Source organism: Convolutriloba macropyga, chromosome 5, assembly GCF_964194025.1.
Source record: "Convolutriloba macropyga chromosome 5, txConMacr16.3, whole genome shotgun sequence".
In the NCBI taxonomy this organism is placed as follows: Eukaryota; Metazoa; Xenacoelomorpha; order Acoela; family Convolutidae; genus Convolutriloba; species Convolutriloba macropyga.
In genome coordinates, this window is record NC_134472.1 from 77,228,427 (window position 1) to 77,254,623 (window position 26,197).

The 26,197-nt window shown below is 38.3% G+C and overlaps 1 protein-coding gene across 2 annotated transcripts in view; it reads left to right on the forward strand.

Moving 5' to 3' along the window:
• The window catches only part of LOC142339672 (stress-70 protein, mitochondrial-like), a 129,721-nt gene that overhangs the window by 47,149 nt on the left and 56,375 nt on the right, over positions 1-26,197 (forward strand). The window lies entirely within an intron of this gene.

The following is a 26,197-nucleotide window of genomic DNA, read 5'->3' on the forward strand; positions in this document are numbered from 1 at the left end:
GCTCACCCATCTATCATTAGATATGATAAAGAAAAGAATAGTTAGTCAAAGAATAACAAAGAACACTTTAGCAATCTTGAATTCGGAGAATAAACTCAAAACTCACAAAAGTGATAAAAACTTTCCACATATTTCACAGTGCAATATCTGTCTGAACAGCTGTCAAAACCACAACAAAGTATTATTTCAAAAAACTGAGTTAATCAAAATAGGTGAAATTATTAAAATCATCTCTGCAAATAATCAAGTCATCAGCAATTTCATCAAATAAGACATTCGAAAGCCCTATTCTTTTACAACATGTGTCGATACTGATTAGGACTGATTGAAGAAAAATTGAAGTATAAGAATCTTTCTTGGACCTTTTCGTTTTCAATTGTGAAGCAGCCGAAACAAAACCAGAATATGGTATGAGTTAGTCAAAGAAGAGAAGTAAGAAAAGAATAGAGAAATATGCGCTTGTTGTGTTGTATGCTTCTGTCGCCTCGAAGGATCAGCGATATTAGTGTCCACTATTTAGTGCCTAATGCTTGAGAGGTGGAAGGAGTGAAAGAATATTTTATTAAGGCTCTTACATCTTTCCCCTAATCTGGTTAAATGCCAAGCCGTGTACAGGAATCTGGCTCAGAATATGAAATTTCATCTCTCAGCTCGACACTTTTCTCAATTAAGGCCGAAATTCGACCAATTTCCAATGGAGTATTGCCGGGCTGACTACTTTATTAAATGGGATTATAGCACTGCTTAGATTTGCATAATTTCAAAATTCCCAATAATCTCTTGCTCTCTATTCCACTTTCTCTGATCTCACTCACAAAAATGTAGATCGCTATCTTACCCTTCAAAAATCTCATCTGAATAATTTTCAATTTCTCAAAGTGTATTTATGCTTTTCTCTGTGAAGTCTAAAGAGTGCTATCCCATACAAAGAAACACCAAGTCTATGCCTATCGCTACTGAGAACGTCTAAATGAAAGTGAGTTAGTTTTCCAGTACTAGGCAAATGTAAATTGTTAGGGGGTCTATTCAGGTGCAACTACTGTGAAAATGGACCAGTACTGGATTCGAACCAGCATCTCTCACTTGCAAGCCTAGTGTGCTACCCATTTACACCAACTGTTCTTAAGCTCTCGAACTTGGGCATCTTTTACAGCCCGTTCTCGCGTTCTTTCTTGTTCCTCAAGGCTTCATTTCTTTAGCCAAGTATACGTTGAACAATAAGAGCTTCTTGTCAAGCTGTGTCAAGCTTATCTTATGCACAATTTACATCAGGTTGTTCTCTCTCAACCTTCTAACATAAATACCTCTGGTCGCCATTTTCAAGTTGTCATAAAAAGTCATTGTATGATGTCATACAAATCATATTGAAACTCATAGTATGATCTTTGTATCATTAAAAAAGGTTCAAGATCCTGGGATGAAATCAAAGAAATAAGAGATAATAGTTGTGACATTTTATGGGAGAGAAGTATATGAGAGTGCGGGTACCTACAGTTCATTGACAATCAGTACCGATTCAGAACAATTTCAGAGAAAATTTAAGTTTAACTACTGATTCAGAAGGATTTCAGATCAAAAGTGATTTCTGAATTTCTCTGAATCGGAGCAAAATTCAGAGAAAATATTCCGTGTTCTTCTGAATCAGAAGATAATTCAGAATGACTCACTGAATTAGCTCTGAATCAGACAAATTCAGTGCAAAAAGTGACCTGAATTGCACTCTGACTCAGTACTGAATTCGGCTGAGAGTTAGGTTCGGGTGTTAAATACGGTGAAGCATATGGGCATCAGTCAGTTTATAACTTGCATGAAATCATTAGTGATCCTTGTACATGTCTTACAAAACTGCTGAGCTTAACTGAGGCTTGGTCAAAATCCACAAGTTGATTCTTGAGAAAAAAGAACAACTTTAAATTAATATTCCTAAAATGTGTCGTATAACTTAATTTCCTGCAGAACGCTCTTCAATGCAGCAATGAGTTGATGAAATTGTTTCTGTTTGCAAGATGAGATAATTCTATTGATTTGCGTCACCATCGGGAGTTTTTCAATCAGGATTTCAACTGAAGCTGTTACAAGTTTAAGCAACTGAAACAAGAGTTTTAAAGGAAAACAGCAAAATGGCGCCTATGTTCAATCATATCCCCACATGAAGACATTGAGACCGGTTATTATCCAGAAGATGTTCTACGTCAACAAAAACAAACGACATCTGCAGACAAAAAACAAAAGTCCAAAAAATTTTGCGGGAAACGGTGTCGAAGCCGTTAAAGCCATAATCTATTCAGTAAAAAATAAAATATCGTAAATTGTGCTGTCTTTGAACACCAATAATGTGATGTGTGACCTCTGAATAGCGAGACTAGATAACAAGAAAAAAATTGACAAAGTTTAAAAACACATTTATTTTCGTTTCGAAAACAGTTAATTTGAAAGTCACGAAAACATTAGCTATCAATTTAAATCACCATTAAGGTTTATATCTCTGTCTCTACACAAAGCCACTGAAATCTCTCGTTATTCTGAATATTCAATACGTCTACAAGAAGAACATAAAACACCAATAAAAAACGAAAATCTAATTTTTGCGAGTAAATTTTTTTACCGGTGTCATTAGCTAAAATAATAAGCATCGAATTAAAAACGTAAGAAATGATCAATTGTTACTTTTTCGACACCAATAATCTGACTTGCTATCTGTACTTCATGAGTCCAGCTAACAAGTGGTCTAACAGAGTATGAAGTTAATAAATAAGTAAAAGTGTTTCTGAAATATTTCATTTCAAAGAAATGAAAAACCTTAGCTATAAGTGAAATCAGCTAATGGGAATAATTGATAAGTAGTAGGCAAAAGCAGGAAGCTGATGGTATGCAGATTTTTGCAACGCCTGCAAAAAAAAGACAAATAAAGACAAAATTGTAAAAAAAATTATTAGATTCTGCGAGGGTTTCAAGCCGTTAAAACCATCCCCTATTCACTGTAAAAATTAATATTTTCAATTGTGCTTATTTTTAAATACCAGTAGTGTATTATTTGACCTGTCAATTACTCTTCAAGAACAGAAAGGAACCAAAAAACCACTAAATGTCCAAAAATGAGCTTTTTGTGAAAATTCGCAGTATCAAAGCCATAAAAACATTACCTTAAATTTAAAACATTAAAAACATAAATTTTTAATCCATTAGAAAGACGATTCGACTTGTTTTTGCTGTCTTTAAGCCAAAAGATGACCCAAAAGAGCGGGAAAAATCAACACCTTTCAATAATCCATTGTTCATTTTGAAATTGTTTTTTTAATGACCATAAGCTTAAGTTGAAAAAAACAGATACTTGCTTGAAGTGACCTTATCATAAGAGACCAATTGGACTTTAAAACTAAAGTTCTTTTAATACAAAAAAAACTAAAATTAAAGAAGACCAGGACTGAATCCAATCCAAGGTATTTTCAGTCTGCACAAAAGGAACGATTGCACCAAAAGTAGTCTTGTCTTTGCTTTCTGTCCGTCAGGTCCACTCAATTGTTCCAAATAAAATGAATATGGATAATATAACGCAAATCTTTATCACATCAAAAACATATGATGCATTTTGGATAATTATTGAATTAAACTATTCAGCACCAAGCAAAATTTTATTTGCATAATCTTCTCGTAGGACGTTGAATCATAAATAACCCTATTTGAAGCTTGCAAAGATTGTTTTAGCAGTTTTTGTAATTGTATCTGTGCATCAAAAACACGGCGGACAAAATAGGCCTGTTTGATTAATTTTTGATGAAAAAAAAGCTACTTTTTGGAAGACTTTTAGACAAAATTTTACTAACCTTTGAGCACAATTGACAGAAAGGCACTTTTTACACAAAACTACTGAAATCAGTAAATGCTCAAGAAAACTTAAACAATAACAACTCAGTGATGAAAACCAATATTAAAGAAAAATCTTATTGCTTATATATTTTTCGCTTAGCAGGATTTTTGGTTATGTAACTCAAACACTCACAACCCTATAAGATGAATTTGTCGATTCACCAAAATTGACTGAACAGAAACTACCAGTTTAAATATGTAGTTCCTATCCCACCAAAACAGGTTGGAAAAAAACTGAAACAGTTATAAAGTTTTATTGATATTTCTACGCTATGATGACCAACTCAACAAGCAAGCCACCTACTGACTCAAAACAAATTTGCTGTGAATTCCTTGTCGTTCCGATACCCATCAGCGCAGGCATGAGACTGAGATGCAGGAGTTGAGGCAGAGGTTGGAATAACGCCCTAGAAAGAAGGGAGCAAAAGTGGTTGTTGGCGGGAGCCTGTGAACAAAAGTGGCTCTTGTAAGTCATGTCTCGCCGACTTCAACTGATGGAAATGTCTCCAATAAGCAAAAGACGGTCAAAGTTGACTGATTTGAAAGTCAACAAAGTATCGAAATTGAAATTGAGACTAGTATATGACGTTTTGATTGTTTAGTAGTGAATTGACTAGACTCCAATTGAAGACTCTTGGAAACTATAATCGAACAGAAAACCCTGTTAGCAGGCAGCGAATGCAGGACAAAAATGGTTGAGATGTGAGGGAGCTTGAGATGAATTCTACATTGTATTCACCGAAAGCTGATTAGTATTGGATGAGAAAACTGTGTGTGATCCCTGCGCACAATTAGTGTCTGAAAAGAAAGTCCTCTAGCAGGAAATACTGTGTAAGGTCCAGACAAAATAGATGTAGTGGTAGTCACAGAATTCAAATCACAGAGTAGTGATGCAACTGTGATCGCAGAGCTAAAAGATAAAGAGTGACTACACTACAAGTTTGGTCCAGACAACACATGCCCTGTTAACTCCCGAAAGATGGTTTTAAGGAGACTTGAGGCTCACGGGACTCAACTCTTCAAAGAGCTGGACCCCAGATAGTCTTTGCACCGATGCTCTGGTTTTGATGACTTGGAATTCATTCCTCTAAAGGTCTGATGACTAAATACCTGAGGCTTCGGCCAAAGGGGAAGTGCACCACCGTGGGGAAAACTGTTTCTAGAAAAAGTAAGAGTCGTTGTCTGAGATTAAAAAAAAGACATTTCATCTTCAATGATATATTTGATAACTTTCTGAATGATATTTGCCAGAAAAGTGAAAAGAGTGCGTCGAAAATCTCCATCCTAAGGCTTACCTAGAAAAAATCGCCTCGCTCTCCAACAGACATTCAGATCAAAAATTACTCGCAAATACATGCAAACAAATAAAAATTCTCCTAAAAACATTAGCTAACATCAAGTGAAATATGTTGCGCCCCATTTGTTTTGCAGAAGGGCCGTATTTTTTTGCTGAGGTTTGCTGAACAGAACACAAAAAAAATGAATGAGCAGCAAATGATGACTATAAAACAAGTTATTTCCGATCTCTCTACATAGGCTACAACGTATTATAGCTTAGAGGACTGTGACCATCCTAACAAGAAGGCCGAATTGCAATCCGGACAAATAGCGCATGGTGGAAGCGCTTTTGATTCTGTCAAGACCATACCGGATTTTTTTGAACCCAGCAGTGTGATAGTAAACCTCAAGGTTGCTTTCATCTATCAACAATCAGTCAATGGTCTTAGGGTGCTGTTTGGCAAATTTCTGCCCTTTATATGGCATAGGATTTTGCTTGAGATTACCGTTCACAATGACCGAACTTGTAAATTGTAACAAATGACGGCAATGCAATTGTTTGGCTATCAATGGCTATTCAATTGTTTGGCTATCATGCTCACTTAGGTTTAAATTCATCGACTATCAACACTTTTTAAAATTGTTTTTTTTAATGACCATAAGCTTAAGTTGAAAAAAACAGATACTTGCTTGAAGTGACCTTATCACAAGAGACCAATTGGACTTTAAAACTAAAGTTCTTTTAATACAAAAAAAACTAAAATTAAAGAAGACCAGGACTGAATCCAATCCAAGGTATTTTCAGTCTGCACAAAAGGAACGATTGCACCAAAAGTAATCTTGTCTTTGCTTTCTGTCCGTCAGGTCCAATCAATTGTTCCAAATCAAATGAATATGGATAATATAACGCAAATCTTTATCACATCAAAAACATATGATGCATTTTGGATAATTATTGAATTAAACTATTCAGCACCAAGCAAAATTTTATTTGCATAATCTTCTCGTAGGACGTTGAATCATAAATAACCCTATTTGAAGCTTGCAAAAAAAGTTTTAACAGTTTTTGTAATTGTATCTGTGCATAAAAAACACGGCGGACAAAATAGGCCTGTCTGATTAAATTTTGATGAAAAAAGCTACTTTTTGGAAGACATTTAGACAAAATTTTACTAACCTTTGAGCACAATTGACAAAAAGGCACTTTTTACACAAAACTACTGAAATTAGTAAATGCTCAAGAAAACTTAAACAGTAACAACTAAGTGAAGAAAACCAATATTAAAGAAAAATCTTATTGCTTATATATTTTTCTCTTAGCAGAATTTTTGGTTATGTAACTCAAACACTCACAACCCTATAAGATGAATTTGTCGATCGACCAAAATTGACTGAACAGAAACTACCAGTTTAAATATGTAGTTCCTATCCCACCAAAACGGGTTGGAAAAAAACTGAAACAGTTATAAAGTTTTAATGATATTTCTATGCTATGATGACCAACTCAACAAGCAAGCCACCTACTGACTCAAAACAAATTTGCTGTGAATTTCTTGTCAGTCCGATACTCATCAGGGCAGGCATGAGACTGAGATGCAGGAGTTGAGGCAGAGCTTGGAATAACGCCCTTGAAAGAAGGGAGCAAAAGTGGTTGTTGGCGGGAGCCTGTGAACAAAAGTGGCTCTTGTAAGTCATGTCTCGCCGACTTCAACTGATGGAAATGTCTCCAATAAGCAAAAGATGGTCAAAGTTGACTGATTTGAAAGTCAACAAAGTATCGAAATTGAAATTGAGACTAGTATATGACGTTTTGATCGTTTAGTAGTGAATTGGCTAGACTCCAATTGAAGACTCTTGGAAACTCTAATCAAACAGAAAACCCTGTTAGTAGGCAGCGAATGCAGGACAAAAATGGTTGAGATGTGAGGGAGCTTGAGATGAATTCTACACTGTATTCACCGAAAGCTGATTAGTATTGGATGAGAAAACTGTGTGTGATCCCTGCGCACAATTAGTGTCTGAAAAGAAAGTCCTCTAGCAGGAAATACTGTGTAAGGTCCAGACAAAATAGATGTAGTGGTAGTCACAGAATTCAAATCACAGAGTAGTGATGCAACTGTGATCGCAGAGCTAAAAGATAAAGAGTGACTACACTACAAGTTTTGTCCAGACAACACATGCCCTGTTAACTCCCGAAAGATGGTTTTAAGGAGACTTGAGGCTCACGGGACTCAACTCCTTAAAGAGCTGGACCCCAGATAGTCTTTGCACCGATGCTCTGGTCTTGATGACTTGGAATTCATTCCTCTAAAGGTCTGATGACTAAATACCTGAGGCTTCGGCCAAAGGGGAAGTGCACCACCGTGGGGAAAACTGTTTCTAGAAAAAGTAAGAGTCGTTGTCTGAGATAAAAAAAGACGTTTCATCTTCAATGATATATTTGAAAACTTTCTGAATGATATTTGCCAGAAAAGTGAAAAGAGTGCGTCGAAAATCTCCATCCTAAGGCTTACCTAGAAAAAACCGCCTCGCTCTCCAACAGACATTCAGATCAAAATTTACTCGCAAATACATGCAAACAAATAAAAATTCTCCTAAAAACATTAGCTAACATCAAGTGAAAAATGTTGCGCCCCATTTGTTTTGCAGAAGGGCCGTATTTTGTTGCTGAGGTTTGCTGAACAGAACACAAAAAAATGAATGAGCAGCAAATGATGAATATAAAACAAGTTATTTCCGATCTCTCTACATAGGCTACAACGTATTATAGCTTAGAGGACTGTGACCATCTTAACAAGAAGGCCGGATTGCAATCCGGACAAATAGCGCATGGTGGAAGCGCTTTTGATTCTGTCAAATCCAAACCGGATTTTTTTGAACCCAGCAGTGCGATAGTAAACCTCAAGGTTGCTTTCATCTATCAACAATCAGTCAATGGTCTTAGGGTGCTGTTTGGCAAATTTCTGCCCTTTATATGGCATAGGATTTTGCTCGAGATTACCGTTCACAATGACCGAACTTGTAAATTGTAACAATTGCAATTGTTTGGCTATCAATGGCTATTCAATTGTTTGGCTATCAAGCTCACTTAGGTTTACATTCATCGACTATCAACACTAAGTCACTGGCCTCAAAATGCTGCTGGGCAATTTTCTGCCATCTTTTTTGTATAGAAATTTGCAGCAGATTACCGTTTACAATTTACCGAACTCGTAAATCAAAACAAATGACGTGAATTCCATTGTTTGGCTATCAAGTAGAAAACGATTAGCTTTTGTAGCGCCAATTTTTTTGGGGCCGATGCTCATGGGCGTGTACTGACGTGCAGTCTTTGCGTTTTTGGCCATATGAAATGTAGTTTTCAAGCGAAGTTCGAAGAGGAATGTATACGCTATTCTGCTAAAAGTACGAACCACCCTTTCCTAGATGCCGCCTTGGTGTGGCTAAATTGGTGGATTGAACCTCTAGACGGATAATTTATTGCACAAAATCAACGCATGAAAGATATATGATCCATTTTGGATAATTATTTGAATTAAATAAGTCAGCAACCAGCAAAAATTTGTTTGCATAATCTTCTCGTAGGACGTTGAATCATAACTAACATTATTAGGAGCTTACAAAGATTGTTTTAGCAGTTTTTGTAATTGTATCTGTGCATAAAAAACAAGGCGGACAAAATAAGCCTGTTTGGTTAAATTTTGATGAAAAAAAGCTACTTTTTGGAAGACTTTTAAACAAAATTTTACTAACCCTTGAGCACAATTGACAAAAAGGCACTTTTTAACACAAAGCAACTGAAATGTTGAGAAAACAAAGGTTGAGTCCTCCGTTTTTGAGTTTGTCTGGCATAATTAAACAAACTGGACTAAAGAAGCTTACTTGGTCCAATTCTGATTAAAAAAAGCTGTTTTTTGGAAAACTTAGCCAAAGTTTCAGCCACAAACTCAGATAAACCAGACTCTTCTGCCTTTGCTTTAGAGGCAAAAATGATAACAGTTTCTATAACAATTTCACTTAGAGCAAATTTGACAGAAAAGTCTTTAAAACACACAAAATGTGAACAAAAATAACTGAAATCAGAAAATGATCACCAAGCCTTAAACAATAATTACTCAGTGAAGAAGACCAAATTTAAGGGAAAACATTTTTACTTATGCATTCTACGCTTGGCAGGCTTTCTAGTAATGTCACGCACACATAAACGACACTCTAAGATGAATATATCGATCGGCCACAATTGTTTGAACAAAAAAACTAGTTTGACTATAGAGTTCCTCTTCCAACAAAATGGGTTGGGAAAAAATTGACACCCTTATAACTTTTCAACAGTTTTTCTAGTCTATGTTGACAAACTCAACAAAACTCTTCTAGGACAATCAGAGCCATAATGTACGTACAAATTCAAATTAATTTTTTCACAAGAGCCTTTTGGGGAAAGAAAGACGTTACTATGGGGAACTTGGTTGTGCAATGCTACGAAGATAGCTTTACAAGGACGGGCCTGAGGCGTTTGGTGCTACCTTGGTCAGTAACATCCATGTGGGGCCCCTGGTTAACTGTCGCTAGCTCACCTAGTGGAATTTTGCTCAGCTGAAAGTCTGAGGTTTGAGCCCTGAACAAGTCAACTTGGACTTAAAACAGATTAGTTCTAAAGCATACCTTGCCAGACCAATTCATATCAGATCAGGCAAGAGTCTGAGATGCAAGGTGTTGAGGCAGAGCATTGAATTAGCGCCCTTGAAAGAAGCGAAAAAAAAGAGGTTGTTAGCTGGACCCTGTGAAGAAAAGAGGCTCCTGTACTCATGTAATGTTTATTTCCTTTTGTTGGAATTGTCTCCAATGAGCAAATCATGTTCAAAATTAACGGATTAGGAAGTCAACAAATTAACAAAAGTTAAACCAAGACTAGTAGATGAAGTTTCTATCATTTAGTATTGCCTTGACTGGACTCCAATTAAAGATTCTTGTGAACTCTAACCTGACAGAAGCCCTTGTCAGTCGGCAAAAGTGCAAGTTTGATCTAATTGAGATGTGAGGGAATTTGCGGCGAGTGCTACACTGTATTCACTGAACGATGATGAGTAGTGAAAGTGAAAACTGTGCGTGATCCATGCGCCCAACTGGTATCTGATATGCAACCTTTGTAGTAGGGGAATACTTTGAATGGTTCAGACGAGACAGATATGGTGCCAGTCACAAAAATAACATCACAGGAGCTGGAATTAGCAAAAGAGCAGAAACCCAGATGGTTTTCAAACCGAACTTCTAGTTTGCCCTGGCTTGGAATTCATTCCGCTAAAGGTCTTTAGACTAAATACCCAAGTCTCTGGCCAAAGGGGAAGTGCAACACGGGAAAACTGTTTTCTGAAAAAGGCAATAATCGTTTTCAGAGACCAAGATTAGAAAATGACTTTTCACATTTGCTGGTATTTTTTGTAGTTTTCTGAACAATTTTTGCCAGAAAATGAAAAAGAAACGTAGAGTGCGCCAAAAGATTCCACTACAAAGCTTGTCATGAAAAACTTGGTTAAATTAACAGACACTCAGGTCAAAAACAATCAAAGTTTGCAAACATATCAAAATTTTCCTCTAAAAGATTTAGCCAACATGAGAGCCAATTTTTGCGCCACAATCAATATGCCGAACGAACTTTTTTTCTGAATTTTGCTAAATAGAGCAAATTTTCTAATGAGCAGCAAAAGATGCATATAATAGTTTCCAAGATCTGTTTGACTATATAGTCCCTCTCCGAACAAAATGGGTTGGGAAAAAATCGAAACAGTTACAACTTTTCAACACTTTTTGTAGTCTGTTTTGACAAGCTCAACAAAACTCTTCTAGAACTAATAGAGCAACAGCCAACGTACAAATGCAACGTAGTTTTTTCACTCGAGTCTTTTGGGGAAAGAAAGACGTTACCATGGGGAACTTGGTTGTGCATTGCTACGAAGATAGATTTACGAGAACGGGCCTGAGGCGTTGGGTGCAACCTTGGTCAGTAACCTCCATGTGGGGCCCCCTGGTTAACTGCCACTAGCTCACCTAGTGGAATTTTGCTGAGCTGAAAATCTGAGGTTTGAGCCCTGAACAAGTCACCTTGGACTTAAAACAGATAAGTTCTAAAGAATACCTTGCCAGACCAATTCATATCAGAGCAGGCAAGATTCTGAGATGCAAGATGTTGAGGCAGAGCATTGAATTAGCGCCCATGACCGAATTGAAGAAAAGAGGTTGTTGGCTGGACCCTGTGAATAAAAGAGGCTCCTGTAATCATGTAATGTTGATTTCCTTTTGTTGGAATTGTCTCCAATGAGCAAATCATGTTCAAAATTAACAGATTAGGAAGTCAACAAAGTAACGAAAGTTAAACCGAGACTAGTAGATGAAGTTTTTATCACTTAGTATTGTCTTGACTAGACTCCAATTAAAGATTCTTGTGAACTCTAATCTGCCAGAAGCCCTTGTCAGTCGGCAGAAAATGCAAGTATGATCTAATAAAGATGTGAGGGAGCTTGCGGCGACTGCTACAATGTTTTCACTGAACGATGATGAGTAGTGCAAGTGAAAACTGTGCGTGATCCATGCGCCCAACTAGTATCTGATATGAAACTTTTTTAGTAGGGGAATATTCTGAATGGTTCAGTTAAGACAGATATGGTGCCAGTCACAGAAATAACATCGCAGGAGCTGGAAGTAGCAAAAGAGCAGAAACCAAGATAGTTTTCACACCGATCTTCTAGTTTGCCCTGGCTTGGAATTCATTCCGCTAAAGTTCAGTAGACTAAATACTGAAGTCTCTGGCCAAGAGGGAAGTGCAACACGGGGAAACTGTTTTCTGAAAAGGGCAAAATTCGTTTTCAGAGACCAAAATTAAAAAATGACTTTACACATTTGCTGGTATTTTTGTAGTTTTCTGAACAAATTTTGCCAAAAAAATGAAAAAGAAACTTAGAGTGCGCCAAAAGATTCTACTGCAAGGCTTATCATGAAAAACGTGCTTAAATTAACAGACACTCAGGTCAAAAACAACTAAAGTTTCAAATATATCAAAAATTTCCTCTAAAAGGTTTAGCCATGAGAGGCAATTTTTTGCGCCACATTCGTTATGCCGAACGACTGTTTTTTTCTGAATTTTGCTAAACAGAGCAAAATTTCTAATGAGCAGCAAAAGATGCATATAACAGTTTCCAAGATCTGTTTGACTATATAGTCCCTCTCCGAACAAAATGGGTTGGGAAAAAATCGAAACAACTACAACTTTTCCACACTTTTTCTAGTCTGTTTTGACAAGCTCAACAAAACTCTTCTAGAACTAATAGAGCAACAGCCAACGTACAAATGCAACTTAGTTTTTTCACTCGAGTCTTTTGGGGAACATGGGGAACTTGGTTGTGCAATGCTACAAAGATAGCTTTACGAGGACGGGCCTGAGGCGTTGAGTGCAACCTTGGTCAGTAACTTCCATGTGGGGCCCCTGGTTAACTGCCCCTAGCTCACCTAGTGGAATTTTGCTGTGCTGACAGTCTGAGGGTTGAGCCCTGAGCAAACGAACATGGACTTAAAACAGATTGGTTCTAAAGCATTCCTTGCCAGACCAATTCATATCACTGCAGGCAGGAGCCTGAGATGCAAGGTGTTGAGGCAGAGCACTGAATTAGCGCCCCTGAAAGAAGTGAAGAAAAGAGGTTGTTGGCTGGACCCTGTGAATAAAAAGAGGCTCTTGTACTCATGTAATGTTGATTTCTTTTTGTTGGAAATGCCTCCAATGAGCAAATCATGTTCAAAATTAACGGATTAGGAAGTCAACAAAGTAACGAAAGTTAAACCGAGACTAGTAGATGAAGTTTTAATCACTTAGTGTTGCCTTGACTAGACTCCATTTAAAGATTCTTGTGAACTCTAGTCGGCCAGAAACCCTTGTCAGTTGGCAGAAAATGCAAGTTTAATCTGATTGAGATGTGAGGGAGCTTGCGGCGACTGCTACACTGTATTCACTGAACGATGATGAGTAGTGTAAGTGAAAACTGTGCCTGATCTATGCGCACAACTAGTATCTGATAAGCAATTTTTTAGTAGGGGAATACTCTGAATGGTTCAGACAAGTCAGATATGGTGCCAGTCACAGAAATAACATCACAGGAGCTGGAAGTAGCAAAAGAACAGAAACTCAGATGGTTTTCACATCAACGTTCAAGTTTGCCCTAGCTTGGAATTCATTCCGCTAATGGTCAGTAGACTAATTACCCAAGTCTCTGGCCAAAGTGGAAGTGCAACACGGGGAAACTGTTTTCTAAAAAAAGGCTATATTTGTTTTCAGAGACCAAAATTAAAAAATGACTTTACACATTTGCTGGTATTTTTGTAGTTTTCTGAACAAATTTTGCCAAAAAAAATGAAAAAGAAACTTAGAGTGCTCCAAAAGATTCCACTGCAAGGCTTATCATGAAAAACGTGCTTAAATTAACAGACACTCAGGTCAAAAACAACTAAAGTTTGCAAACATATCAAAATTTTCCTCTAAAAGGTTAAGCCATGAGAGGCAATTTTTTGCGCCACATTCGTTATGCCGAACGACTGTTTTTTCCGAATTTTGCTAAACAGAGCAAAATTTCTAATGAGCGGCAAAAGATGCATATAACAGTTTCCAAGATCTGTTTGACTATATAGTCCCTCTCCGAACAAAATGGGTTGGGAAAAAATCGAAACAACTACAACTTTTCAACACGTTTTCTAGTCTGTTTTGAAAAGCTCAACAAAACTCTTCTAGAACTAGAAGAGCAACAGCCAACGTACAAATGCAACTTAGTTTTTTCACTCGAGTCTTTTGGGGAAAGAAAGACGTTACCATGGGAAACTTGGTTGTGCAATGCTACGAAGATAGCTTTACGAGGACGGGCCTGAGGCGTTGAGTGCAACCTTGGTCAGTAAACTCCATGTGGGGCCCCCTGGTTAACTGCCCCTAGCTCACCTAGTGGAATTTTGCTTTGCTGACAGTCTGAGGGTTGAGCCCTGAGCAAACGAACATGGACTTAAAACAGATTAGTTCTAAAGGATTCCTTGCCAGACCAATTCATATCACTGCAGGCAGGAGCCTGAGATGCAAGGTGTTGAGGCAGAGCACTGAATTAGCGCCCCTGAAAGAATTGAAGAAAAGAGGTTGTTGGCTGGACCCTGTGAATAAAAGAGGCTCTTGTACTCATGTAATGTTGATTTCCTTTTATTGGAAATGCCTCCAATGAGCAAATCATGTTCAAAATTAACGGATTAGGAAGTCAACAAAGTAACGAAAGTTAAACCGAGACTAGTAGATGAAGTTTTTATCACTTAGTATTGCCTTGACTAGACTCCAATTAAAGATTCTTGTGAACTCTAACCGGCCAGAAGCCCTTGTCAGTTGGCAGAAAATGCAAGTTTAATCTGATTGAGATGTGAGGGAGCTTGCGGCGACTGCTACACTGTATTCACTGAACGATGATGAGTTGTGTAAGTAAAAACTGTGCCTGATCCATGCGCACAACTAGTATCTGATAAGCAATTTTTAGTAGGGGAATACTGTGAATGGTTCAGACAAGTCAGATATGGTGCCAGTCACAGAAATAGCATCACAGGAGCTGGAAGTAGCAAAAGAACAGAAACTCAGATGGTTTTCACATCAACGTTCAAGTTTGCCCTGGCTTGGAATTCATTCCGCTAATGGTCAGTAGACTAATTACCCAAGTCTCTGGCCAAAGTGGAAGTGCAACACGGGGAAACTGTTTTCTAAAAAAAGGCTATATTCGTTTTCAGAGACCAAAATTAGAAAAGGACTTTTCATTTTTGCTGGTATTTTTTTGTAGTTTTCTGAACAATTTTCGCCGAAAAAATGAAAAAGAAACGTACAGTGCGCCAAACGATTTTACTGCAAGGCTTATCATGAAAAATTTGCTTAATTTAACAGACACTCAGGTCAAGAACATATCAAATTTTTGCTCTAAAAGATTTAGCCATTAATAGAGGCAATATTTTGCGCTACATTCGTTATACGGAACGACCGATTTTTTTCTCTATTTTACTAAACAGAACAAAATTTTCAATGAGCAGCAAAAGATGCATATAACAGTTTCCAAGATCTGTTTGAGTATATAGTCCCTCTCCCAACAAAATTGGTTGGGAAAAAAATGAAACAGTTACAACTTTTCAACACTTTTTCTAGTCTATTTTGACAAGCTCATCAAAACTCTTCTAGGACTAATAGTGCAATAGCCAACGTACAAATGTAACTCAGTTTTTTCATATGAGTCTTTTGGGGAAAGAAAGACGTTATCATGGGGAACTTGGTTGTGCAATGCTAGGAAGATTGCTTTATGAGGAAGGGCCTGAGGCGTAGATTGCAGCCTTGGACAGTTACCTCTACGTGGGGGCCCTCTGGGTAACAGCCGCTAGCTCAGTTACAGGAATTTCGCTGAGCTGACAGTCTGAGGATTGAGCCCTGAATAAGCCACATTGGACTTAAATCAAAACAGTTCTTAAGAACTCTTTGCCAGTCCAATTCACTTCAGCGCTGACAGGAGCCTTAGATGCTAGCTTTTGAAGCAGAGCACTGAATTAGCGCCCTTGAAAGAAGTGAGGAAAAGAGGTTGTTCGCTGGACCCTGTGAATAAAAAGGGCTCATGTACTCATGTATCGTTAATTTCTTTTTGTTGGAAATGTCTCCAATGAGCAAAAGATGTTCAATATTAACGGATTCGAAAATCAACAAAGTAACAAAAGTTAAATCGAATATAGTAGATGAAGTTTTGATCAGTTTTTAGTGACTTGGCTGGACTCCAATTGAAGACTCTTGTGAACTCTAATCGACCAGAAACCCTTGTTAGAAGGCAATGAACTCAGGATTAGTTCGGTTGAGATCCGAAGGAGCTCGAGGTATCTGCTACACTGTGATCACTGGAAGATAATAGGTTGTAGAAGAGAAAACTGTGTGTGATCCCAGCGCACAACTAGTATCTGAAACGCAAGTCTTGAGAATACTCAGTCTGGTCCAGACAAGAACGATAAAGTGCCATTCACAGAAAGGAAATCACAGAGAAGTGTTGCAACTGTGATCATAGAGCTAATAGATAAAAGGTGGATACACTACGCGTTTGTCCCAAAACATGTTTGCGATACAATGAGACTTGATGCTCTTGGACACAACATCTCAAAGAGCTGAAACCCAGATGGTCTTCACACCGAAGCTCTAATTTGCCCTTGCTTGGAATTCGTTCCTCTAAAGATCAGTAGACTAAATACTCAAGGCTCAGGCCAAATGGGAGGTGCACCACGGGGAAACTGTTTGCAGAAAAAGGCAATGATCGTTTTGAGAGACCAGAACTCAAAAAAGGCTTTTATATTTGCTGGTATTTTTTGAGGTTTTCTTAGTAATTTTTGGCAAAAAAACGAGTTGTACAGTGCGCCGAAAAATTCCACTGGAAAGACACTCAGACACTCATATCAAAAACAACCAAAGTTTGCAAACATACAAAATTTTTCTCTAAAAGAATTAGCCAACATGAGAGGCAAAATTTTGCGCCACATTCGTTATGCGGAACGACATTTTTTTTCTAAATTCTGCTAAACAAAAAAAAATTTTAATGAGCAGCAAAAGATGCATATAACAGTTTCCAAGATCAGTTTGAGTATATTGTTCCTCTCCCAACGAAATGGGTTTTAAATTGAATTTTGAAAACATTTAGCTTACATATGGGGCACGATTTTGCGCCACTGTTGTTATGCAGAACGACCGTAAATTTCTTAAAGTTTGCTTAACAAAACAAAGTTTCTAATGAGCAGCAAAAGATGCATATAACATTTTCCAAGATCTTTGCGATCTCCTTACGTAGTTTACAAAGTATTATAGCTTTGGGTGAAAAATTTCTGAAAATTCCGCTTATTTCTTTGTAATCGGTAACGCCCAACCTGCTGGGAAAGATGTTCGGGGGATTGTGACTCGCCTAACAAGAAGGTCAAAGGGCAATCCAACGATTAGCGTACGGTGCAAGCGCATTTGATGCTTTCGGTACCATACCGGAGTACTTCAATACGAGCAGTTGGATAAAAAAACTTAGGTTTACTTTCATCGACAATCAACACTAAGTCACTGGCCTCAAAATGCTGCTGGGCAATTTTCTGCCACCTTTTTGGTATAGAACTTCGCAAGAGATTATCTTTCACAATGTACCGAACTCGTAAATCAAAACAAATGTGAATTCAATTGTTTGCCTATCAAGTAGAAAACGATTAGCTTTTGTAGCGCCAATTTTTTTGGGGCCGATGCTCATGGTCGTGTACTGACATGCGGTCTTTGCGTCTTTGGCTAGACAAATTGTAGTATTCAGAGCCCCTTCTGTGAAGCGACGTCCAAAGAGGAATTCATACATTACTCTGTTAAAATTATGGACCACCCTCTCCTAGATGCAACCTGGTGTGGGCAAATGGGTAGATTGAACCTCCACTTAATGATTTTATATGCAAATTCAAACGTAATGTTGAGCGTATTCTTTTTTTCAATACATTCACTAAGCTCTTTTTCTAGTTCCAACGAAGGTCAACCATTATCAGACCAAATCATGCTAGGCGTTCTCCGACAAAACGAACCATTCCAATCTCATACAGAAAGCACTAGTGTGCATGGGCGGGACGTTTTCAAACTTTCTGCACAAAACACAAGCCGAAATACTGTAACGTAGTGAGAAAAGTAATTTAAGGATGGCATGGCATAGGTTTTTGCCTAGTTTAGCACGCAAGTATTAAAAGTTTAGCACGCAAGTAGTTAAAGGTAATCTTGCAGGGCATGCCGTTGAATTACATTCAAAAAAAATATGAATTGCCTTCAGCGCAATAGGGATCCTAACGTTGCAGTCAGCCTCCAATAGCATTCTGAGTTTACCTAAAGAAAGGGTGAAACATTGAGGCCAAATAAACAGTGAAAACCGAGCAAGAGCGCTAATCTTCTTGATGGTTTTTTTTTCAAAAATATATCTTCTTTCGGCAGTATAATTCCCTCTCAACAGTTTGCCAGAGATGACACTGGCGCTGGGTTTTGTTAAGTTCTACAGGATCGGCTATGCAACTTTTCATGTTACGGTTACAATTCTGTGAGAGACAACGAAGCTTTTAAGACGTTATACGGAGTAGTTTTTGATCAGAGATGAATTTACCAAACGGGATTTGAACTTCACATGGTTTGCTAACAGGCTGATGGAGGCATATATGAGATTTTATCATCTTCTTGATTGGTTAAGATTCCAATCTTGATATTATCTATGACGTCAACATTTGTTGCCAAAGGGAATTGCTTCGCTCTCAAGAACTTAAAATCCGTTACCCGTCTACTAGACTCTAAAACTGTAGCTTTCAAGCCGGCATACAAATTCTTCTGCTCTTTCGGGTTATTATAAGTGCCGACGTGGTTCCACTGGCCACCGCTGGTATGCTCCAGGATTTCATTTACAAGATTAAGAAGAAAGATGGGGTGATTTTAGCTTGAATTATTTCACTGTAAGTTGATGGTACTAAGTGTACACACACAGTAACTGTCAATTCTATATAAAATTCACTTTAGAAGCCGGCAGCGATAATGGCAGTTCCCACTTAAGAACGGTAATCACGCTTTAAGTTGCACTTACCCGAAGAAATTTAAGCTTTATCTTAGTCTCACAGAAGCAGAAGGAGAAGTTACTTGGAACACGTCTTGTGACCTGTCACAAAAAGAACATATTATGAGGTATTTGTACCGTCTTGTAAATCAGCTTCTTGTTACTAAAATTTCAGCCAATTGGAACATTTCAATGCTCCAACCAAAAAAATTTTTCTTTGTGTATTTAGGCGACTCGTCATGCGATTCCCGCCACTGACACACCATATATTTTCAAAAAAATGTACACTTACAGTGAACGGTTCAACAAGACCAATTTGGTCAAATATCCATGGCACTGCATTTTGCACAAAGCGTTGGTTTGCATGTGTCGATATGGTGCTGCAGTTATTCCTGCTAACAAATGCAGATTATTTGTTTTTGGTCCTCTCAAGCCCAAGCATGTGTGATGAACCTTAGCTTGATTAAAAATTGGTCTGGGATTAATTAGGTTGAGGACAACCATAAATCCCACAGACCAGCTCCCGTACATTACAGAGGAACTCAAAAAATTAAACTCATCTAAGTGATGAAATTGTACAAAAAATACTTTCACCTATTGATGGCATCCTCGGGACAACTCACTGAATCCAATTATTCAACCGATTAGAATTGTTCTATGATGATATTAGCTGCCTCTGGGTTCCAGTTAGCAATATCACGTGACGTGCTCTGTAGTGTACATTTTACCTTGTTCCATAATACGTGGATCTGCGGTGAATCGCTGGTCCACTAGTTTAATTCACCGTGCGCTTTAATTATATACCAAATGTTCACAGGACTAGCCAGTTCAAATATTTTCCCGCTATTAACCATTATTTTTGATGATTTTGTTTTCTAAAATTTTCCTTCTTTCGGTGGGGGCCCTTTGGGTAACATCCGCTAGCTCAGTTAAAGGAAATTTGCTAAGCTGACAGTCTGAGGATTGAGCCCTGAACAAGCCAACTTGGACTTAAAACAAAACAGTTCTTAAGAACTCTCTGCCACTCCACTTCACATCAGCGCTGACAGGAGCCTTAGATGCGAGATTTTGAAGCAGAGCACTGAATTAGCGCCCGTGAAAGAAGTGAAGAAAAGAGGTTGTTCGAAAGACCTTATCATGAGGAACTTGGTTGTGCAATGCTAGGAAGATAGCTTTTTGAGGAAGGGCCTGAGGCGTAGATGGTAGCCTTGGACAGTAACCTCTACGTGGGGGCCCCTGGTTAACTGCCCCTAGCTCACCTAGTGGAATTTTGCTGTGCTGACAGTCTGAGGGTTGAGCCCTGAGCAAACGAACATGGACCTAAAACAGATTAGTTCTAAAGCATTCCTTGCCAGACCAATTCATATCACTGCAGGCAGGAGCCTGAGATGCAAGGTGTTGAGGCAGAGCACTGAATTAGCGCCCCTGAAAGAAGTGAAGAAAAGAGGTTGTTGGCTGGACCCTGTGAATAAAAGAGGCTCGTGTACTCATGTATCGTTAATTTCTTTTTGTTGCAAATGTCTCCAATGAGCAAAAGATGTTCAAAATTAACGGATTCGAAAGTCAGCAACATAACAAAAATTAAATCAAGACTAGTAGATGAAGTTTTGATCATTTATTAGTGACTTGGCTAGACTCCAATTGAAGACTCTTGTAACTCTAATCAAACAGAAACCCTTGTTAGTAGGCAATAAACGCAGGGTTAGTCCATAAAAAAATTCTTTTAATTTTGCTGGTATTTTTTGAGGTTTTCTGAACAATTTTTGCCAAAAAAATGAAAAAGAAACGTACAGTGCGCCAAAAGATTCCACTAAAAGACCTATCAAGAAAAACTTGTTTAACTTAACAGACACTCAGGTCAAAAACAATCACAGACACTCAGGTCAAAAACAATCGAAATGCAAACATATCAAAATTTTCCTCTAAAAGAATTAGCCAACATGAGTGGCAATATTTTGCGCCACATTCACTGAACGATGATGAGTAGTGAAAGTGAAAACTGTGCGTGATCCATGCGCCCAACTGGTATCTGATATGCAACTTTTGTATTAGGGGAATACTTTGAATGGTTCAGATGAGACAGATATGGTGCCAGTCACAGAAATAACATCACAGGAGCTGGAATTAGCAAAAGAACAGAAACTCAGATGGTTTTCACATCAACGTTCAAGTTTGCCCTGGCTTGGAATTCATTCCGCTAATGGTCAGTAGACTAATTACCCAAGTCTCTGGCCAAAGTGGAAGTGCAACACGGGGAAACTGTTTTCTAAAAAAAGGCTATATTCGTTTTCAGAGACCAAAATTAGAAAAGGACTTTTCATTTTTGCTGGTATTTTTTTGTAGTTTTCTGAACAATTTTCGCCGAAAAAATGAAAAAGAAACGTACAGTGCGCCAAACGATTTTACTGCAAGGCTTATCATGAAAAACTTGCTTAAATTAACAGACACTCAGGTCAAAAACAATCAAAGTTTGCAAACATACAAAATTTTTCTCTAAAAGAATTAGCCAACATGAGGGCCAAAATTTTGCGCCACATTCGTTATGCGGAAGAACCTTTTTTTCTAAAATCTGCTAAACAAAAAAAAGTTTTTAATGAGCAGCGAAAGATGCATATAACAATTTCCAAGATCTGTTTGAGTATATAGTTCCTCTCCCACTAAAATGGGTTGGGAAAAATTGAAACAGTTACAACTTTTCAACCTTTTTTCTAGTCCATGTTGGCAAGCTCAACAAAACTCTTCTAGGACTATTAGAGCCCTAGCCAATGTACAAATGCAAATGAGTTGAGTTTTTCACACGAGTTTTTCGGGGAAAGAAAGACGTTATCATGAGGAACTTGGTTGTGCAATGATAGGAAGATAGCTTTATGAGGAAGGGCCTGAGGCGTAGATTGCAGCCTTGGACATTAACCTCTACGTGGGGGCCCTCCGGGTAACTGCCGCTAGCTCAGTTAAAGGAAGTTTGCTAAGCTGACACTCTGAGGTTTAAGCCCTAAACAGGCCACCTTTAGTTAAAACAAAAGAGTTCCAAATCTTTTTGCCATTTCAATTCACATCAGCGCAGACAAGAGCCTGAGGTGCGAAGTTTTTGAGGCAGAGCACTGAATTAGCGCCCTTGAAAGAAGTGAACAAAAGAGGTTGTTAACTGGACCCTGTGAATATAAAGGGCTCTTGTACTCAAGTACCGTTGACTTTTTTTTGTTGGAAAAGTCTCCAATCAGCAAAATATGTTCAAAATTAATGGATTCGAAAGTCAACAAAAAAACAAAAGTTAAATCCAGACTAGTAGATGAAGTTTTGATCATTTATTTGTGACTTGGCTAGTCTCCAATTGAAGACTCTTGCGAACTCTAGTCGGCCAGAAACCCTTTTTAGTAGGCAACGAACGCAGGGTTAGTCCGGTTGAGATCTGAGGGAACTCGAGGCATCTGCTACACTGTTTTATTTGAAAGATAAAAAGTAGTGGAAGAGAAAACTGTGTGCCATCTCTGCGCACAACTAGTATCTGAAACGCAATTCTTCTAATAGGGAATGCTCTGTATGGTCCAGACAAGAAAGATGTTGTGCCAATCACAGAAAGGACATCACAAAGTATTGTTGCAACTGTGATCTCAGAGCTAATAGATAAAAGGTGGATACACTACACGTTTGTCCCAAAAGATGGTTCAGATACAAAGAGACTTGATGCTCGGGGACACAACACCTCAAAGAGCTGTAACCCAGTTGGTCTTCACACCGAAGCTCTAATTTGCCCTTGCTTGGAATTCATTCCTCTAAAGGTCAGTAGACTAAATACACAAGGCTCTGGCAAAAGAGCAGATGCACCATGGGGAAACTGTCTCCAGAAAAAGGCAATGGTTGTTTTGAGAGACCAGAATTCAAAAAAAGCTTTTTATTTTCGATGGTATTTTTTGAGGTTTTCGGAATAATATTTGGCAAAAAAATAAAAAATGAGTTGTACAGTGCGCCTAAAAATTCCACTACAAAGACACTCCGAAACTCAGATCAAAAACAATCAAAGTTTGCAAACATACAAAATTTTTCTCTAAAAGATTTAGCCAACATGAGGGGCAATATTTTGCGCCACATTCGTTATGCGGAACGACCGTTTTTTTCTAAATTCTGCTAAACAAAACAAAATTTTTAATGAGCAGCAGAAGATGCATATAACAATTTCCAAGATCTGTTTAAGTATATAGTTCCTCTTCCAATAAAATTGGTTTTAAAATGAATTTTAAAAATATTTAGCCCACATATGGGGCACGATTTTGCGCCACTGTTGTTATGCAGAACGACCGTAAATTTTTTGAAGTTTGCTAAACAAAACAAAATTTCTAATGAGCAGCAAAAGATGCATATAATATTTTTAAGATCTTTGCGATCTCCTTACGTAGTTTACAACGTATTATAGCTTTGGGTGAAAAATTTCTGAAAATGCCGCCTATTTATTTATACTCGGTAACGCCCAACCTGCCTGGAAAGATGTTCGGGGGGTTGTGACAAGACTAAAAAGAATGTCAAAGGGCAATCCAACGACTAGCGTACAATGCAAGCGCATTTGATGCTGTCGGTACCATACCGGAGTTCCTCAATAAAAGCAGTTGGATAAAAAATACTTAGGTTTACTTTCATCGACTATCAACACTAAGTCAATGCTGCTTGGCAATTTTCTGCCACCTATTTGGTATAGGACTTTGCAAGAGATTACCGTTCACAATTTACCGGACTCGTAAATGAAAACAAATGACGTGAATTCAATTGTTTGGCTATCATGTAGAAAACGATTAGCTTCTGTAGCGCCGATTTTTTTGGGGCCGATGCTCATGAGCGTGTACTGACATGCGGTCTTTTCCTCTTTGGCTAGACAAATTGTAGTATTCAAAGCCCTTTCTGCAAAGCGACGTCCAAAGAAGAATGTATACAGTACTCTGTAAAAATTACGGACCACACTCTCCTAGATGCCACCTGGTGTGGATAAATGGGTAGATTGAACCTCCACTTAATGATTTTATTTGCAAATTCAAATGTAATGTTGAGCGTGTTCTATTTTTCAATACACTCACTAAGCTCATTTTCTAGTTCCAACGAATGTCAAGCATTATCAGATCAAATCATGCTAGGCGTTCTCCGACTAAAAGAACCATTCCAATCTCATACAGAAAGCACCAGTGTGCATGGACGGGACGTTTTCGAACTTTCTTCACAAAACACAAGCCGAATTACTGTAACGTAGTGGGGAAAGTAATTTAAGGATGGCATGGCATAGGTTTTTGCGTTGTTTAGCACGCAAGTAGTAAATGTTTAGCACGCAAGTAGTAAAAGGTAATCTTGCAGGGCGTGCCGTTGAATTAAATTAACAAAAGATAATTTGCCTTCAGCGCAATAGGGATCCTAACGTTGCTGTCAGCCTCCACTAGCATTCTGAGTTTACCTAAAGAATGGGTGAAATATTGAGGCCAAATAAACAGTGAAAACCGAGCAAGAGCGCTAATCTTCTTGATGGTTTTCTTTTCAATAATATCTCTTCTTTCGGTAATATAATTCCCTCTCAACAGTTTGCCGGAGATAACGCTGGCGCTGGGTTTCGTTCTATAGGATCGGCTTGGCAACCGTCAATGTTACGGTAACATTTCTGTGAGAGACAACGAAGCTTTTAAGACGTTATACGGAGTAGTTTTTGATCAGAGACGAATTTACCGAACGGGATTTGAACTTCACATGGTTTGCTAACAGGCTGATGGAGGCATAGATGAGATTTTATCATCTTCTTTATTGGTTACGATTCCAATCTTGATTTTAACTATGAAGTCAACATCTGGTGCCAAAGGGAACTGCTTCGCTCTCAAGAACTTAGAAACCGTTACCAGTCTACTAGACTCTAAAACTGTAGCTTTCAAGCCCGCATACAACATTTTCTGCTCTGTCGGGTTATTATAAGTTCCGATGTGGTTCCACTGGCCACCGCTGGTATGCTCCAGGATTTCATTTACAAAATTAAGAAGAAAAATGATGTCATTTTAGCTTGAATTAGTTCACTGTAAGTTGATGGTACTAAATATACACACACCGTAACTGTCAATTCTAGATAAAATTCTTTTTCGCAGCCAGCAGCGATAAGGGCAGTTTGCACTTGAGAACCGTAATCACCCTTTAAGTTGCACTTACCCTAAGAAGTTTAAGCTCTATTTTAGTCTTACAGAAGCAGAAGGAGAAGTTATTTGGAATACGTCTTGTGACCTGTCACAAAAGAACATAGTATCAGGTATTTGTAACGTTTCATGAATCAGCTTCTTGTTACGAAAATTTCAGCCAATTGGAACATTTCAATGCTCCAGCCAAAAATATACTTCATTGTGTATTTAGGCGACTCGTCATCCGAGTCCCGCCACTGAACCCCAAATATTTTCAAAAAAATGTACACTTTCAGTGAACGGTTCAACAAGACCAATTGGGTCAAATATACATGGCACTGCACTTTGCACAAAGCGTTGATTTGCATGTGTCGATATGGTGCTGCGATTATTCCTGCTCACAACTGCAGATTATTTGTTTTTGGTCCGCTCAAGCCCAAGCATGTGTAATGAACCTTAGTTTGATTAAAAATTGGCCTTGGATTGATTAGATTGAGGACAACCATAAATCCCATAGACCAGCTCCCGTACATTACAGAGGAACTCAAAACAATTAAACTCATCTGAGAGATAAAATTGTACCAATTACCTTCACCTATTGATGTCATTATCGGGACACCTCACTGAATCCAACTATTCAACCGCTTAGAATGGTAGTAGTAATAGGGTGAGCAAGTCTCCCCGGGGGGGTGTAGACCCCATGTATTAAGATAGGGTATAGGAGTAATTTTTGAGAGAGGGTCTACACTAATGTATTAAGATAGGGTATAGGCGGCGTACATGTATTAAGATTAGTAATAGCGGCCGCCACGTATTAAGATTAGCGGCCGCCACGTATTAAGATTAGGAATAGCCGCCGCAACGTATTAAGATTAGGAATAGCCGCCGCAACGTATTAAGATTAGGAATAGCCGCCGCAACGTATTAAGATTAGGAATAGCCGCCGCAACGTATTAAGATTAGGAATAGCCGCCGCAACGTATTAAGATTAGGAATAGCCGCCGCAACGTATTAAGATTAGGAATAGCGGCCGCAACGTATTAAGATTAGGAACAGCCGCCGCAACGTATGAAGATTAGGAATAGCCGCCGCAACGTATTAAGATTAGGTATAGCCGCCGCAATGTATTAAGATTAGGTATAGCTTGATTTTAACTATGAAGTCAACATCTGGTGCCAAAGGGAACTGCTTCGCTCTCAAGAACTTAGAAACCGTTACCAGTCTACTAGACTCTAAAACTGTAGCTTTCAAGCCCGCATACAACATTTTCTGCTCTGTCGGGTTATTATAAGTTCCGATGTGGTT